The sequence below is a fragment of the Pelecanus crispus genome, chromosome 15 (assembly GCF_030463565.1).
Source record: "Pelecanus crispus isolate bPelCri1 chromosome 15, bPelCri1.pri, whole genome shotgun sequence".
NCBI classification, from domain to species: domain Eukaryota; kingdom Metazoa; phylum Chordata; class Aves; order Pelecaniformes; family Pelecanidae; genus Pelecanus; species Pelecanus crispus.
In genome coordinates, this window is record NC_134657.1 from 8,490,983 (window position 1) to 8,508,835 (window position 17,853).

Sequence of the window (17,853 nt, forward strand, 5' to 3'; positions counted from 1 at the left end):
GGCATATCCTTCCTTTTTTTTATTGCAATATAAACCTTGAGTAAAATATGAACTTGAGATTATTCATCCACACAAGCTACCACATGCAGAATGTGTAAAAATATGCTTAAATCTCACTGTCTTTAAAACATCTTAGATGGTTTATGAAAGGCTTTGCTGAACTGAGATTGATTCGTCAATACATCTGAGTTTGACTGCAATGGAACTCATTCCTCAAAAAGTACAATCCTTGCATAGAGAACGCTGTTTAATACCAGGAAATGCTGCAGGACACAGTCCAGGAAAAATCAAAAAGATCGTCAAGCAAGAAGAGATTAAAATCTACAACATAAGCCTATCTTATGATACAATTTTGTGACTACGTATCTAACGTTCAGTGAAAAAGCTCACCCTGCTGCACTGAAACAGCAACAGAACCATACCTATCTGCCAGAGGACGATCTTTGAGATCAGATTTTATAAACCCACATTCACATGAATTATTGAAATCTTGAAATTATTGAATTCTGACAAAATTGTTATCCTAAAGGTTCACATGGATTTTAAAAAAAAAAAAAAAAAAAAAAAAAAAAAAAAAAAAGAGCTTAGATGACCATGGCTTTGCTTTTTCAAACTGAATTTTTTCCCAAGGCACCGGTCAGCTGAAGTTCCCAGCTTTAGTACTTTTTTTTTTCCTTTTCATCATCTGTTAGGTCATTTGTCAATACAGCAGGTTCACTCAGTGGTCCTTCTCCTCCTCGAAGGCAAAAAATAATTATGGACAGTGGTGAAAGTTTTTATATCTATTCCTACTTTTAGGGACATACTCAGTAATTATTTTAACATCTGGAAATGACACATTTTGCCAGCAGAGGGAGAGGTCCAGGAGAAAAGAGAGCAAGTAAAAGCTACAAAACCTTCTCACATACATAAAAGAAAAGGCTATTAGAGACCCATATGGGGCTCACAAAACTTGGTTCTAGCCTCAGATTATGCACAGTTGTGCACAGCGAAGTCAGTGTACCCCTATACCTGTTCTTGTCAAACACGCAGGGTACTGCTCTAACTTCTCCCTTCTAATATTATTTTTTTAAAAAATTGCACACAGTTTTGTGATGTAAAGTATCCCTGAAATTTGTAAAGATTACTATGCACATACAGAAATAGACTCAAAATAAACACAAGAAATTTCTGTAGGTACCTATAACAGTGTAAAAAAAAAAAAAGCCATTTTTTTTAAATGTTCACAAAAAACCCTGACAATACAACAAAGATCTGGGATGAGCATCAGTAATATTTTATTCCAGCTGCCACAGAGGAAACATTCAACATCTTTTCTTTTAGGTCCATTAAAATAATCTTTTCATTATTATTTGACTAGTAGATTTAAAATGCATGTAGATATTTAGCATGCAGATTTCTCCTATTACTTTTAGAATATTATGGTTGGTCAATCTGTGGACTTCTAAGCCTAAAGACTGTCGTTTTAAGCAACGTTAAAAGAAACTGCAGTGGAAAAGGCAGATGCTGCAATTCCGTTACTAGCATTACTTCAATATCTCATGAGATCAACAATGCAACACTACATAACCACACTTTGTTCCAGCAAGTACAACAGAGATCTCTTCAGATATTACAGATAACCATGAGATAGTGCGCTCTGGCCAGGTAATTATATTGTGTCTCTTGTCCTGACACTTGTCTCAAGGGAGTTAAAAGTGTATGTTTAAGTTCACAGAATTTATATACACTGACTAACTTGTTCTTTCAGGCAACTGTCTTGTGGTGCTGGGAAATCAATGGGAAGCAGTGATTCTTGGGAAGGGCTGCACATCAGTGAAATGCCTGACTGTGGGCTCTAACAGGCTGTCGTCACTATACCCAAATAAGTGTCTGTTCAGACCTTTAAGAGAACTAAAAGAGAAATTGTTAAGAAAATAAAGTTATTGTAGACAGTTTAGATACTGAATTTACATATTGCTGCTAATGAAAAATTGTTTCTCCTAAATTACTCTAATTTACATGAGTCCAAAACCTAGTATTTCTTTTTCCATGTCATATGTGGAGAAGTCAGGCTTCTTTACTTTTGAAATATGGCAATTACAACAGTGATGGGTTCACAAAAAATTCCAGATAAAATGATCAAAATTACAATAAATATCTATTGGCTAAAGGAAGCAGAATCTGCTAGCTGAAAAGCAGGCCATATAATAACAAAACTAAATAATAAAATAGAGGAGAAACCTAATTATAGCTGCAGTTTCTCCTTGCCCCCACCCAGGAGAACATATGAAATGCCAGATTTAAAATAATCTAATTTCACAGAAATTGTTTATTTATCACTGCCTGCAGGAAAGAGGGGGTAGAGTCAAAACTTTTTTTTCAGCAGAATATTTGTCAGTAGTGGAAATTACTAACAAGTCTTCAAAGAAGTCTTTGATGATCCTCGGGCTACCACTATTGATGATGTCAAGAGTTTTAGCACTACGGGCATCAGCAGAGTAGGAAACATGGATGGGGAAGTAGGCTTTGAAGTTAGCTCAGAGAAGCTGACAAAATATAAATCACGTTAGGCTTGATCATGCAAACACAGATGTCAAAGGTAAAACTCCTATTGACTTCAAACATGAGCAGAATCAAGTCCTCCACAATGAATCAAAAATATAAATAGATTGCTCTGAGTCCTCAAGCTTAAAAAAAAATTCAGTAAGGCTAAAAAAAAAAAGGCACCTGATAGTATTGTTATTCCATTGTTTAATACAGATTCTGCCTGGTCAACTTTCCAGAGTATTCCCTAATATGATTAGAAATCAAGTATTCAGGGTTGGGGTGGATTTTTTTGGTTTGTTTTTTTTGTTTGTTTTGTTTTTTTAAACGTACTTGCTCCTGCTTCCAGTAATGGACATGGTCATCTAAGAAGCATAATATTTTTTTATATCAAAACCTTGAGTAAGAAAAAAAAATTCTTGCCAGCTGTGAAAAAAATGATTCATGCTTCTTCACTGAAAACACTACTAACATGCATGTGACTGACCTATTACATTTTCTTTTAAGATAGTCTCTTTCTTGGAAATACAAGTGACAAGTCAGTTGTTATGGTAACTATTTTTCTTTTCTTTTTTTTTTTTTAAACTAACATATGACAGTCTGTATGTCATCTGATGCTGTTCCTGAATTAAGTTACACATTCAGTGTTGTCAAATAGTCTAAAAAGGGCTTCTTGGATGAAGCAATGTGGGGAGAAAGCAGGATGTTTTACCCATGCACCCTGCTTTAGCAGGTACATAATTGCTCCAAATCCTTATATTATAACATGTCCAACTACATATGAAAAGATGCAGGTTTGGCTTGGCCCTCCTGTACGGTCCGAAGATAAATGATCATATTTACCCCCTTTTTTGGTAAGTTTCAATGTATAATTCCTGTAAAAGATAACCTCTCTCACCACATAAACTTTCTCACTATTGATCAATCTAAAACTTCAATTAATCAAATTGAGTACTGCCAATTAAAGGGAAATCCCAAAACATTTATGCTGAAGTTATTTCTGTTACGGATTAATATGTATCTCCCTGAATTATCAAGGCCATAAAGAAAACTTCAGCAGTATTACAAACAAAACATTTTAAATGTGGAGTGGCACAAAATAAATTTTTTCCCCTGAGACTATTGAGTTACGTGTACCATTTTAATCCATTAAAGCATTTATTATGTAATTAAGTTTATGCATATGGTCAACTTTTTGTTCGCGCGGAGCTGTATGATGTGAACAGCAGCTCTTTTTGTTAAACTGCCTACAATTCCATCAGCTCCAATCTTGGAAATCCAGCCTTGTTTGTCTTGTATCCTACGTAGCCAGTAATTTTAATGTAGGTCTATCTGAACTATGATCTTTCTGCTTAGACAAACAACTAAAATTATGAATTACTACTTCACCTAAGTGTGTTTTGTTCCTCATTCAAATCCAGTGTTACCAGTTGAATACTCACAATAGTAGAATAAAGAGAGAATCCATTCATCCATAATGATCCTCCAAAAAAGTATCTGGATTAGATATACTTTCAGTGGAACTCAGTGGAGTTAGGTGAAGGAAGAAAAAGTATCAAATAGTGATAAGCCTGAATTAGATGGCAGAATACTTAAGGCTAAGTACTTGCGACCTAAAAACAGTAGGAGCCAAAACTTGAACTTTTTACAGCTCCAATTTTCTAAACAATGAACCAGCGATATGTTTGAGTTGGCTTAATACAAAAGCTCCGTACATTCCTAGCCCTGGTTTCAACTGAAAGCTTGTTACTCAGTCTTGTAAATTCCCCTAAATTTAGGACATGTAGCACAGTAACATTCTTCAATCCAGAAATATGAAAAATATTTTAGCTGGTGCAGCAGAAATGTGACAATATGAAGCAAATGGAAACCAGGATTAAAACGGTCTGGACAACTAGCAACATTGTGTCACTGACATCGGTGCCTAGAAATTTCTTTCCTTATTACACTGTGATGTCTTGCAATAACATCAAGAACACAGAGGATATGCATGCATTGCTTCCATTAGTGTAGCAAACTGAAAACCAAGATAACATTGATACTCTAAGTCCATTTAGTAATGTACCTCATTCTACTTTAAGCAGTCATTATTATATTTTCTAAAAAGAGTCTTGGAAAATAATTAATACTGAAACAAAAATGTTGTAAAAATACATCACTAGTAGTAAAGAAGAAAAGAAAACAAACAAAACAAAGAGCTGCATTGATACCAAGCTTACTAGCTTGGCCAACATCATGAAACTACTAGAAATTCATTTATAAGCGTAAGATATACGTTACTACACAGTGACTAAAGAGACTTTCCAGCCAAACTACATCTAATACATCTGTCATGGGTGTGGATGTCATTACCTATTTGAAATATGGAAAAACATCAATATTTAAACAAAAGCTACATATATGTTATTACTAAACAACAAAACCTCCTGGAACTTTCACTGACAGTTTATCAATACTGGATAAAAACTGGATGATTCTCCATCATTGCATGATTATATCCATACTATAGGCAGTGATGCATGAAAGCCTCAAAGATCTCATCATTTATCCATCAGCAGAAGTTATTCCCAAGGTATTTTGCGAGTTAACCAACATTTCTCTCCAAAAGCAGAGATGAGAAGAATCAGAAGAAAAATCAGTAGAGCAATGGCTGGAGAAACGAATCTTTCAATAGCTCTTCAGTGTTCTTCATTCTTCCCTTTCTTCTAGTCTCCTAGGCATCTTTTCCCACTCTACCACCTCTGCCTCACTTCATCTAACTTACCTTCCAGTACCAATTATTCCAATGCCCCTGACCAAACACACAATCCATTCACTGAAATCAGTGATGATTAGTTAATTCTGAAAAGTCCCACTATTTGTCTTCCATGAACACTCAGAAAGACAACACTATCTTATGAAGAAATCACTCTGGACATGACCTCAACAGAACACTTAAAAACTCAATTTAAAAATTAAAAAATAAAAGCCTAACTCTTCAAAATCCCAGTACCATAAAAACACTGTACTCTTAAATATAATTCAGACAATAGAGTAGCGGGGTCCTCAGTCTGCTGCAGTTGACATTTTCTAATCACTGAACCTCAAGCACAGAAAACATTTGTGGTTGAGGGATATTTAAGAATAGACTAGAATTCCGTGGTCCAAGAAGTCCTGCTCAAGTAATGGTCACAGTGAGGGACCATCACAAACAGGCACGTGTAGAGTAGCTTTGGGCAAACTTGACCTGCGAATAGGAGTCTAAAAATGACAAATACCATGTCCCAAAGGTCCACATTCGCTTCCTCTGGCCTCACGTGTGATCAAAAGCACCTGAGCCTATAATCCTTCTCCGTTTCATAGAAGACTGCTCACTTAAAAACATAATTATACAAAAGATTTCAAGTTTAAAAGCACATGGAAATTAATCTGCATTGTCTTAGTAAGGAATACAAAGTAATACTACTACTACTACTATTCTCGCTTGAAGTGCAACAGGAATGAAGCATCTACGTGATCTGGATAGGATTTTTGTGGAAGGACGCCATCCGGAAATACTGTACCAGAACACTCTCTCCACTCTTTCTGTGTTACTGTCCCACAAAAGTAAAAATATTATTTTTATGTGTGACCCCAAGATCTGGTAATGAAATGCCCTTGGAATAAGCCAAAGAATCCTTGGAATAAGCCAAAGAAAAGGAGGACTTTTTTTTTTTTAATACTGTTGATTTTGGGATATCTTTAATACTTCGGGTGTTAAGTAAGTGGTTTTCATTTATTTAGGTGAGTTAAACAACTGAAAAAGGACAAAATAGAACTGCATGAACTAGCAATTTTTTGCAAATCATGCATGCCAGTGTGACAATCAAAATAAGGGCGGGACAGTGGGAAACAGAGGGATGGCTAGGAAGAACGTGCATGCGGCTGTTGCACAGTCACTTTGTTGTTCCATCTTTTTACAGGACAGAAGAACATTTCAAAATTATGGAAAACAAAGCAATCATTTTTACATACATTATTCTGTCCTCCTACAGGGCACAGCAAAACAGATCAACCAGCACAAGTACAAGCACACAAACATGCATACCCAAGTAGTGACATTGTAAGACTAGAAAACTACGGGTGACTGCCTGTAACAACAGAATGCCTTGAATCCTCAAAACTATCTTTAGCTCAGTGAACTATGTAAAAGAATTACTGGTTTTTGTTTTGAAGTCCTAATATTTAAAGCAAAACACATTTTCTATGTTTTCTCTGCAATGCCATCTTTCCAAAAACACTGAAATGCCTCCTCTAAAAGTGCTCTTTTTCTGTTGCAACATATGGTATCCCATCCAGAGTCACAAGAGATTTTGTTTCTAATTGATTAAATTGCATGAGTCACAGACAGGATTTGCACATGGACTGCAAAAGCAACTGCTTGGTTTTCATGCGTTTCACAAAGTAACACATCGCTAGGACAGTTACCTTTGCAGTCCCAGCTACCAAGTGGTCAACAAAAAGCCTCCTTGGAAGCATCAAATTTGAAAGTTCAAAGCAAAGTCACTGACTCTTGTGATTTTATTACATGGCCATTTTTTTGTATTTTGTGTTTTTTTCTTAAACCTCTTTGTTGCAATCAGGGGATTAAGAGAAAGCGTTTGTCTTCTTGTGTTATGGATACAGAGTAAGACTTTGTCAATTCCAATGTTTCAATTCTCAGTATAAACAAACAGAACCCAATTCACCACCTTTAGAATGTTAATATAATAAGCCAAATCAGGTCATGGGTGTTTCTGTACAAAAAGTGGTTTGTTTGACTCTCAACTCCTCACTGCTTGGACTGGCAGTACTAGAACTGGTTACTCCAGCACCAAAGTAATTCACAGGTTAAAGCTTGCTGGCTGTTCATTCGCGAAGAATTACAAATCAGACATGACAGGAAACAAAAGAATATTAAGCGAGGAAAAAAATTAAAAATTTCTGCCTGCACCATCTGCTTGAATATTTTATATCAATGTAAAATGGCTTTTGCATGGACATAAAAGCCTGTACGGCTGAGTATTTCTGACTTTTCCTGAAACTAGCACTCCCACAATTTAAGATACTGTAACTGCTGCATTTATGGGACCCGTTTCACATGCCAGTCAAAGTTGTTACTAGAAGTATGTGAAATACCGGCAGTATTTCTGAACATTAGTGAAGGGTATAAAATCGGGACTCCAGATTCAACTTTTAGGCCCCATTTCATTCTTGGTAAATGAATTAAGACTGTAGAAATTATTACTTGACTCTTTTGATCCTACTGCACCCCAGTACGTTTTGCCTCATTAAAATAACTGAAAAGAAACCCTAGGAGGGATAGATTTATCTTATAAAGTGGAATCAATGTCATAAAATTGTTTTGTTTCTATTTATTACGAGAAATTCAGCATTCTGTGCTAAAAAAAAAAAATGACTTAAGAACTGCCTGTTTGTGTTACTGCTATGCAAAGATACTTTTTCGTTTTTCAGTTAAAGCTGAACAGCCAACTAATCCATTATCTTTACTTACCATGCCGGCTGCTCAAAGCATCTCCTGCTCCATATAGGGTGTCAGATCCAGATTCTGGCTCTGTCTCCCTTAGGGACTGGTAAATCAGCCAGTGCAAATCCAGAATTGCTAATGACAGAAACAGTACATTTCAGTTCCCAGATGCATCGTATGTCAAAAGATAGCTTCTACGCTCAAATCTAGTGAAAGAAAGTAGTTTTGACATTTTTGTGTGTTTGTGCTGATAGGTTTTAAAATCTTAATTAAGTCCAATATAAGAATAAATTCACCATGACAGCCATTAGGCACTCAGTATATTAAATTTACAGCTGGATATACAGCAGAAAACATACAGTAAGCATAATATTGAAAACTACCTCTCCAACAACTTAAGTCTATTAGATTTTGTCAAACTGGGGACACAGTTGATAAATGTGGATGTATAATTCATTTAGGTTACTCCTTGTGTTTTCCAAGTTCTGTTGAAGTGCTGCCCAAACTTAAAGCACTGGCTTCCCTAATAAACAAAGAATCAAGTTTCACAGCTTCAAAGAAATATTTCACTGTAGATTCTATTTCATCTGGTACTGTACTTCAAATAATTATTGTGGAGTATTTACAATTCTGACATCAGCTATTATCCTTGACAGGGAAAAAAAGAAAATTGTTGCTATAAAAATATATAGAGAAACCAAATGCTGGGTAAGACTTTTGAAGCAAATTTCAGTGAGAATTAAAGGTTCTTGGCTTCTTAGAAGTACTAACACATTCATCAGTTTCCAGGGACTTTAGTGCATTTATCAATACCTCAGAAACCAATTATTAATTTAGGATTGCAAATCAATATTTAGAAGGATGATTTTTATGGTCCTGTTTTTTGAAGACAGAGCTTGCTCTATTTCCCTGATTAGAGAATCCTTCTTTGAATAGTCGGAAGGCACCAGTTGGGGGAGGGCAGTAAACAACTTGCACTCTTTAAAGGCTGAATGTTACATTATAAAAGTATGTTTGACAATCACAAAACCACCTCAGCATATAAAAGAGGTATTTGCTACTATTTTTAGGGTATAGCACTTACACATTTGCTGTAAATTACGAAGTTGGCATACTAACTACCCAGTTTTAGATTACTGCATACACATACTAATCAAGGGAAATATAGAATGAATTTGGCTCTTCCCCACACTACGCACACAAGAGTTAACTGTTTTCCTCTCAGTTTCTTCAATTAACTCAAATAAGTCGGCTGCAGAACTTGATGGGATTTGGTGGTTTCTGATGCCAGCCCAGACCTCCAGATGACGACTATTCACAGCTGATCACCAAAAGAACAACAAATAAATAGTTAGTATGTCACAATTATATATTAACTATCTCTTACTGTTACTGTGTCACAACATTACAAGTTCAGGTAAAGTTCTTAAGTCAGAATATAAACACTCTTACTGTACTTCTTACTCAGAAAGGCAATAGAATGCTCTATTTTGGCCAGCAGCATTAAACAGAGCAACGTAAATGGCTGATGACAATGACTAAGGTTAAAATTAAGAGGAATGTTAAAAGTTACGACTGAGGTGAAAGAAAATCTCAAGGAAATCAGGATCAACTGAATGGAATGATCCGCTGTAGCTTTATTTGTTATAGCTTTCATAGCATTTGTGGTGGGTTGACCATGGCTGGCTGCCAGATGCCCACCCAACTGTGCGCTCATTCCCTCTCCTCAATAGGACAGCAGGAGGAAAATAAGACGAGAAGGTTTGCGGGTCAAGATCAAGACAGGAAGATTGTTTACTGATTACCACCACGGCAAAACAGACTCAGGGAAAATTATTTATTGCAAATTAAGATAGGCTTGGATAGTAAGAAACAAAGATAAATTAAGGCAACATCTTACCCTCTATCTCGCACCCTTTTTTCCCAAGCTCAACTTCACTCCTTCATTCCCAACTCCTCTACCTCCCCCTGAGTGGTGCAGGGGATGAAGGATGGGGGGTTGCAGTCAATCCGTAACAGTCACTCTCTGCTGCTCCTTCTTCCTCACATTTTTTCCCTGCTCCTGCATAGGTCCTCCACGAGCCACAGTTCCTGTCAGGAGAACGTGCTCCTGTGTGGGCTTTCCATGTGCTGCAGTTCCTTCAGGAAATATCCACCTGGCATGGTGTCCTCCATGGGCTGCAGTGTGAGTATCTGTTCCGCTGTGGTGCTCTTCATGGGCTGCACAGAAACGCCTGCTCCACCATGGTTTCTTCCAAAACTTCCACAGGCTGCATGGAGAATATCTGCTTTGATACCTGAAGAATCTCCTCCTCCCTCCTTCTCTCAACTTGGTCTCCACAGGATTGTTTCTCACACTCCCCCACCCCGTTGTGCAGTGTTTTACCCCTTGTTAACACATTTTCAGAGGTGCCACCAGCTTTGCCGATGGGCACAGCTTTGGCCAGCAGCAGGTCTGTTGTGGAGAGAGCTGGAACCAGCTGTGTCCAGCACAGGGCAGCCCCTGGCCTCTTCTGACAGAGGCTGCCCACGCAGCCACCCCATTATCCAAACCTTGCCGCGTAAACCCAATACAGCATTCAAAGTTACTTCAGTTAAAATAGTATTCAGAGGGAAAAATCCACAAAGAGTAACAATTTTGCTCATAATTTTAGGTTGCTTATTTAAGAATGGACTCAGAACAGCAGGTTCTTGCGTTAAGCACCTCTCGTATTGTTGTTTCAGGGAACAAAAGAAAGCAAAGGAAATAATTATGACCTTGACTCTCTCCTGAAAAATTGAAAGCAATCGTATGTTCAAGGTAAAGTAATACAAATGCAGCTCAACAACTGAACTATTCACTCATAGGTAAAAATCACTTGAAGCTTTGGTAGATAAATTTGTTGTAAAGTTCCAACACAAAGCTAGCAAACATGTGCAGGTAAAATGCTGCCCAAGACATCCAGAGTCTCCAATCCTTGTGAAGGGGAATGTCTCAAAGTCAGAGCAAACAATATCATCTGTACTTGGCCTGGACAATCATGACATTAAAGTGAACTCGTCTTCCCAGAAGGATGGAAAGATGATATACATTCATTCCTTTTAATGAAAGCAGTTTCTTCACAAAAGCTAAGCTATCATTCTGCCCGAAATACTTATCTAGACCTTTGTTTTCAACTGAAGTCCTGTGAATAACCTTGACTTCCACAAAAATGCATTTTAAAAAGATTTAAAAGACAATTAAGTTTTAGTGATAAACAGGAATATCATGCTTTCATAATACAGAATGTAAATGATTGCATTGCTGAGAAAAGGGAAAATTAAGTCTAAGTACCCAATGAACAGGAGTGGAACAAATTTTCTCTCTTCAAATATATCCTTATAGTAATCTGAAGAGAATACTTCCATGATTGTGTAGAGATTTCTTCAAGACCTATTCAATTCCTTATTGTTCAGCTTACAGTGCCAGAAAAAAAGGCCTGTTAAAGTTAACATCTGCTAACTAATCACGAAACAGACCATCACAACATTTTATAGGGTTTGAACATAGCTATGAATTTTGATTACTACCAACTTTGACTGGATTAAAGCAGCACTTTACTGTGCAAAAACTTATTCCTTTACAGGAAATGCTTCTAAAAATAAACGTTTTCATTCTAGGTTCTGAAAATATGATCTGGCGTTACAAGTATGTCTAATATTAAAGACAGAAATAAGTCAATCAGGTGAATTATATTCTTCTGATTTTTTGATTAAATATTTCATTTTTGGAGTATTAACAACCTACAGTAGAGATTCTGACACGCAAATATTCTTAAGATGGGCTGCTGCACAGATCTGTTCTTCTGAGTTCCATTCCATACGTTTTGCTGCTTGACACAAAGAGTACATGCATATATGCTGTATTTCAAGATTTTTGGATCATTTCCTTCGAGGTGATACATTCTTATCTGAGGGAGGCAATTCAAAAATTTACTTACGAGCATCTCTTGACCAGCTGCACTCAAGTTGGAACTACTATATTCTGTGTAAACAGTCCCCTCATGCAAAAGTCAATTGGATTAGAAAATCTTTCTATTAAGCCATTGAGTCCATATCTTTACATTATGATGGGATTCATTTCTGTTCTGTGTTTAACAAATTATAACCTGCCAAGCAGTTCTTTATGATTTCCAATGACATAATTTAAACTAACTGGGATTATTCTCTTATACACATGCATACCACACATGCACACACAGAGTTTGTTTCTTTTGCTCTCTTTCCAACTTTCTAATTCCAAAATACGTTCACTTTAAAATTAAAACCCCACATTATTAAAACCAAAAACCCCTCCCTCATCGCAAGAAAAAAAATCCATTACAAGAACATTCGATACCTCACTGTAGTTCTGCACTTAATTTGAATGAACAGCTCCCTCCCTTCAGGAAATGTTTCAGTCAAATAGCTATCCCCCTTGCTCCAGAAAACTACACATTCCTGGAGAACTGAGCACTCAGAGGATGCTAAACGCTACAGTCAGATCATATTAATCAAAAGAGGGACAACCAAAGCATTATGTCAAAGACTTGTTAATAACTGGAGAGCATAATGAATGTACGTACCAGCAGGGTAGCCATTGATCCACAGTCCATCACAGATGTCACCAGAACAATCGACTGTAGCACCCCGTTCATTGAATACGTCATTTCTCCACTGCACCTTTAAACAGAAATACACACGGATTTTAAATTTCAACACCACCACAGCTAAATTATAAAGAAGGGATTATTTCAGCCAATTTTCAATAGCAAAGTGGGTGGTCCTCAAGGCTTTTTATAAATACCCTTCCAACATTTGTGTGAAAAGTTGAATAGGAGACCACACAACAACCAAGGATTATGTGGCACTCCTCTAAAGGGGAAAGGAGGGAGAATCAAACATTTCTTGCCCAAGGTTTGTTACTGTGGGATACTATTATGTGAGATCCTTCAGTTCATATATTACATCGCATTAAATTACATGGCAAGAATGAATAACTGCTTTGTCACAGACAGAATCACACATTATTTTGCTTTTTAAAGACTGTGCAAAGTGAAATAGTGTACCAAACTCAATTCCAAAAAGCTTTGGTTATTTAAATCTGGACTGCATTTGACCCAAGATATACCCCTTCCATAAAATAAAAGTTTAGAGATTCCTAAGGGTGCAAAGCCAAATACCACACAAGCTTAGGTATGAGGCAATTAAAGTTTCTAGCAACGTTAAAAACTTGCACACGTAATCATACAATTTAGTATTATGTCATGATGAACACGCAGTTTTTCTAGTGTACCCTTTCCTACTCAACATAGTACAAACTTGAGATGATCAGTTCACAGCCACAATTTTGCTAACATTAACTGATAGCAGAGTCAACCAATTCCTCTTGGTGGTCCTGTACTAGGGGAGGATAGGAAAATTTGTCAGACATTTCACCAGTATTTGCTGACAGGACAGGGAAGGTCACAATCAGGAATACTGGTTCCAGTTTCAGATGTGAGAAGACAGTGTTGTATATTGTAGTATGAACTTTTATTCCAGTATGCACTTTGATTCCAAGATACAAGTAAAAAACATCTTGAAGCATAGAGCTGGCACTGAAAATTAGTCTGAGTTGTTCCCATATTATTGGAAGAGTTTAGAATTGAAACTGATAAGGAAATTATCAGACAATGGTCAAAGTACAGTCAGAAGTCCAGGTATGGGAAGTAAAATAACTCAGTAACAAATGTCCCTTGTTTTACATGGTACTAAAAGCTGTTTAGCTATCAGACAACATTCTTTCAATGTTAGAGTACATAAGGAACTAGGAAACAAGAATATTTAAAATCCTAACATGATCATTCTTCTATTAACTTGAGTATCTGGCTTTTCATGTGGTAACAGCAGAGGTACCAAATAACGTGCTACTATGATTCTAAAATGTGCATGAACCCAGTTGAAACTCTAGATGGATTTAGCGGCTAAAATTCTAGCACTTTGTTTACACCTTTAGCAATTACAGATGTGAGCTAGAAGATAAAAGTAAAGACAAAGCAGTTCTTTGGAAGTATGCTTCCAATACTACGTGCTTGGTCTATTCCTTTATCACTTTAAAGCACACAAAGCTATCTTCAGCAGTTATCCCACTGATAGCAAGACTGTTGGTAACTGATGTATACAAGCCTCAAGCTCCACTGGCATTTTCAAAATCTTCTCTGTCTAGTGGAAGAGACCTTTAAAACAGTGGTCAGCTCGTTATACTCCTGAATGTACATAATAACTGGAAGAAGGTCTAGAAAAAACTCACTGTAACTAGAATTGTATCCAAATTATGTACTGAAATCATAGGGGCCTTCATCTTGCATCACTGTATGTAAACATGCTATAGGATTCAGCTGTGTACCGCCTCCTCTAGGGAAGGAAAAAGGACAGGGGGTATAAAATATGCAACCTTTCTCAGTGGTTCCTTATTGCTACCTGTAAAGGCATTGTGCTTGCTTTCAATCAATTCTGATGATTGCCTACTATTAATGTCACTCATTCTCTTAAGTAATTAAGCCACCTCTTTCTTAGATTTGCCTTTGTCTCTCTCTGGCACATTTCCTTGTCTAATCCTCTTTTCCAGATGGCATAAGGACGAGAGATAAGTGTTGCTAAAAGTTGCTTAGCAATGCAACACATGCAAGGTTTGGAAATGCTGACGTCCACATAAGCACTATCTATACATCACACATTTATGCAGAGAAACAAAGGCGTGAACAACCAGAGTGACATAGGGGCCTCCAGAAAAAGAGCTACCAGTTAGAACACAAACAAAGGGGAGCAGGAAACCGAGAAAAAGAAAAAGCTACAAGCTTCCAGTGATGGGCCGTATTATGCTGTGGGGTTTTTTGCTTGTGTTTGGTTTTGTTTTTAAACTAGAAGAGGAAATTCTGCTTTAAACAAAACAAAAACCTTGAGTTTTAGTAAAGTCCTGTATTTTCTGTGGTTCACAGACATAAAACGCAGTAGACATAAAAAGACATTGCAAAAACAGAAATAAAGAAGTTAATGAAGAACAGTAACTGATGAAGGCAAAGTTGTTTATCATCAGCTAGGTATCAACCACGGCAATCCTCCTATCCTAAGAATCAGTCATAAGGAATTTATTCTGGTAACTGCCCAACATAATTGTGAATTGTTTCTAAACTGCAAAGTAAATTTATTTATATGGAATTTATTTAAACCACAATTAAATGTTACGGGAAATAAATAAGAACATTTAGTACACCAACAGTAATAATTTCACGAGGTCATATTATCATATTAATTCATTTCTGCAACAGCCTACTTAAACATGTTGGCATGACTCATTTTGTGGTTAGAAAACCTGAGATGTTAGGAGTTTATTCATCATGGGTGACAACTTTGAAACAACTAGTTCTAAGTAAACAACTGAACAGTAGTAAATTAACTAAAGAAATTCATATGTAGCATTACTTGGGGTAGTCTCTTACTACACAAGATTTTCAAATACTAACTTTGATGGACAAATATTTTGTCAATTTTTATTCAGGAATTAACAAGATTTTTCATGTTAGTTATTCCCAACATCGTGTGGCAGGGAAAGGTTTTCAAAGACATCTGTTTATAAATACAGAAAAAGATGTTGTAAATGGGTCATAAGTACTTACCACTTCTTTTTTATTTCAGGAAGCAATTTCCAGTTAATTGATGAGGTTTCCATTTTTCAGTTAGTGGCTATTACACTTTTTATTGCCATTAATTCTGTTTATTTCAAATTCAGATGTGCCTGCCTCTACACTCAACTTGCTTGCCTCTAACAGTCTATGATTTCCACATGCTCTAATTTGGGCTTTTATCCATCATTTTCATTATTTGGCTTCAACCATTCAAACTTATTTGCATGGGCCTGATCTTAAATATCATGTTAAAATCACTTCACAGGTTCAACTAATGACTGAACCATGCTTTCCTTTATGAAAATCTTTGGCATTACAGGATACAGCCTCAGCTGACATTAATCTAGACAAACACATCTATATTTAAATCCACGGACTTGCTCCAGAATATCTGGCTGGATACGTTCAGACAGTTCATGCTATATGGCCTGTTTTTAGAACTTGGGAGAATCTACATCTATTCCAAGAACTATAGTCTCAAACATAAATCAGTTTCTGTCAAGACACACAAGGTTTTATTTCCCCCCTCAAACTTCAAAGAGTTTCTATACAACATTTCAGAAAGTAATATTGAAACTCCAATAGTTTTAATAAAAGAAAATACACTGGCTTAATATACATAGAAGACAACAACAATTTTTCCACTGGCTTAATATACATAGAAGACAACAACAATTTTTCCACGCTTCTGATCCTTGAATAAGGAAATAAAGTAATAATATAATTTTAAATCAAGACATATTAGAGAATGTTTTGCTGGCATTTTCTATATAGGAACGTGTGTGATCTGACAGACTACCTTATTCTCAAATCAGCATGCACTTCAGAGTAAGACCAAAACCTCAAATTCTGCAGGCACTTTAGCACTCATTTTAAACACATTTCCTCCCCGACTGGTATTTTCATGCGTTTATTTCTGGTCTGATAATTTTTATCAAAACCTTACTTTATCCTTCTCTGAAGGCCTTCCATTATCTGTCTTCTAAAGTGAAGAAGCGAAGCCCTGGTGATTTCTCTGTTAGGCTGAGTCAGGAAAGCATTCAACAATGTTGCCCTTTAGCAAGACAGATTACCACGATACAAGATTTCCACCAAATCCTCAGTGTAAAATGCTGTACATTATGGCAAAATCTAGATAAACTACAGAAGCAGTAGTTTGGTGGGGTTTTGTTTTGCTCTTCCCCCCCCCCCCCATTACTGGTCTTTATTCTTATATGAAGACTGCTAATTACATCCTCCCACTGTCTTCTGTCACATCTTATTATCAAGCATCAGAACCATGTATCAGCTAAAAATCACTAACAAACACTCAAAAAAATATACAGATTTTGCATTCAGAAACATGTTTAGCACACTTCCAGGCCGCTACCGGGACACAGTAACTTCTAAAAATTACTTGAGCTATGGGTGATGCGGTAGTCAGTGGTCCTATCCAGAAGCAATTAAAATAACAGAGCTCAGCACTTAGTAGTGGGGAGAACTCATTCATGGTATTTATATCAGCAATAGCTTTATTTATATTTTTGTAACATCTATCATAATTATAATCATAATCAAGATTTGGGAAGACTTATTGTCTTTTCAAATTTCATATTATCCACTAGCATGCAGTATAATTCTGAACAACTGAATTCCAGTAATTTCAGTAATTCACATCAGAACCGAAATGATCCTTCCAAACAGGTAACTCAAATGGATTCTAAGGGGGGCAGGGAACAAAAGCCTGCAGGTGAAGCAGCCCATAAGGCTTGCCACCTGTTTAGTGTGGTTAACAGGTGTATCAAACAGCAGGCCTTCCTCTGGGAAAGAAGACAAACTAAACACTGCCAATACACACAAAGAAGTAGCAACAGGGACAGAATGGAACACAGCATCTGCTTACTGGGACTTACGCAGCAGCCAGAAATGAGAAATCATAGAAAGGAAACACTTTCATGAAGAAAATGAATGTTTTACTTCATTAACCTCTGCAAAATTCATTTACATGTCATTGTTTTCTTTCATTCTCAAATGTGTGCACATACAAATGCACTAAAACGAGACAGGCCACCACAGGTCACTGGGGAGGGTTTTTTTTCTTGGTTTTTTTTGTTGTTTGTTTTTTAAATCAGCAGCTTTCAGGGGCTTTGCTTTGTTACCTGTTCCCTAGCATTCAGTTATACTTTCTATCTTGCTTCT

General features: G+C 36.6%; 1 long non-coding RNA gene across 1 annotated transcript in view; it reads right to left on the minus strand.

Annotated features, from left to right (window-relative positions):
• The window catches only part of LOC142594953 (uncharacterized), a 40,851-nt gene that overhangs the window by 19,240 nt on the left and 3,758 nt on the right, over nucleotides 1-17,853 (minus strand). The window contains exons 3-6 of the long non-coding RNA XR_012831653.1: nucleotides 12,595-12,691; nucleotides 9,912-10,281; nucleotides 9,211-9,332; nucleotides 8,039-8,146 (exon numbers count right to left, since the gene is read on the minus strand). This is a non-coding gene — a long non-coding RNA (uncharacterized LOC142594953). The remainder of the gene's footprint in view (nucleotides 1-8,038; nucleotides 8,147-9,210; nucleotides 9,333-9,911; nucleotides 10,282-12,594; nucleotides 12,692-17,853) is intronic.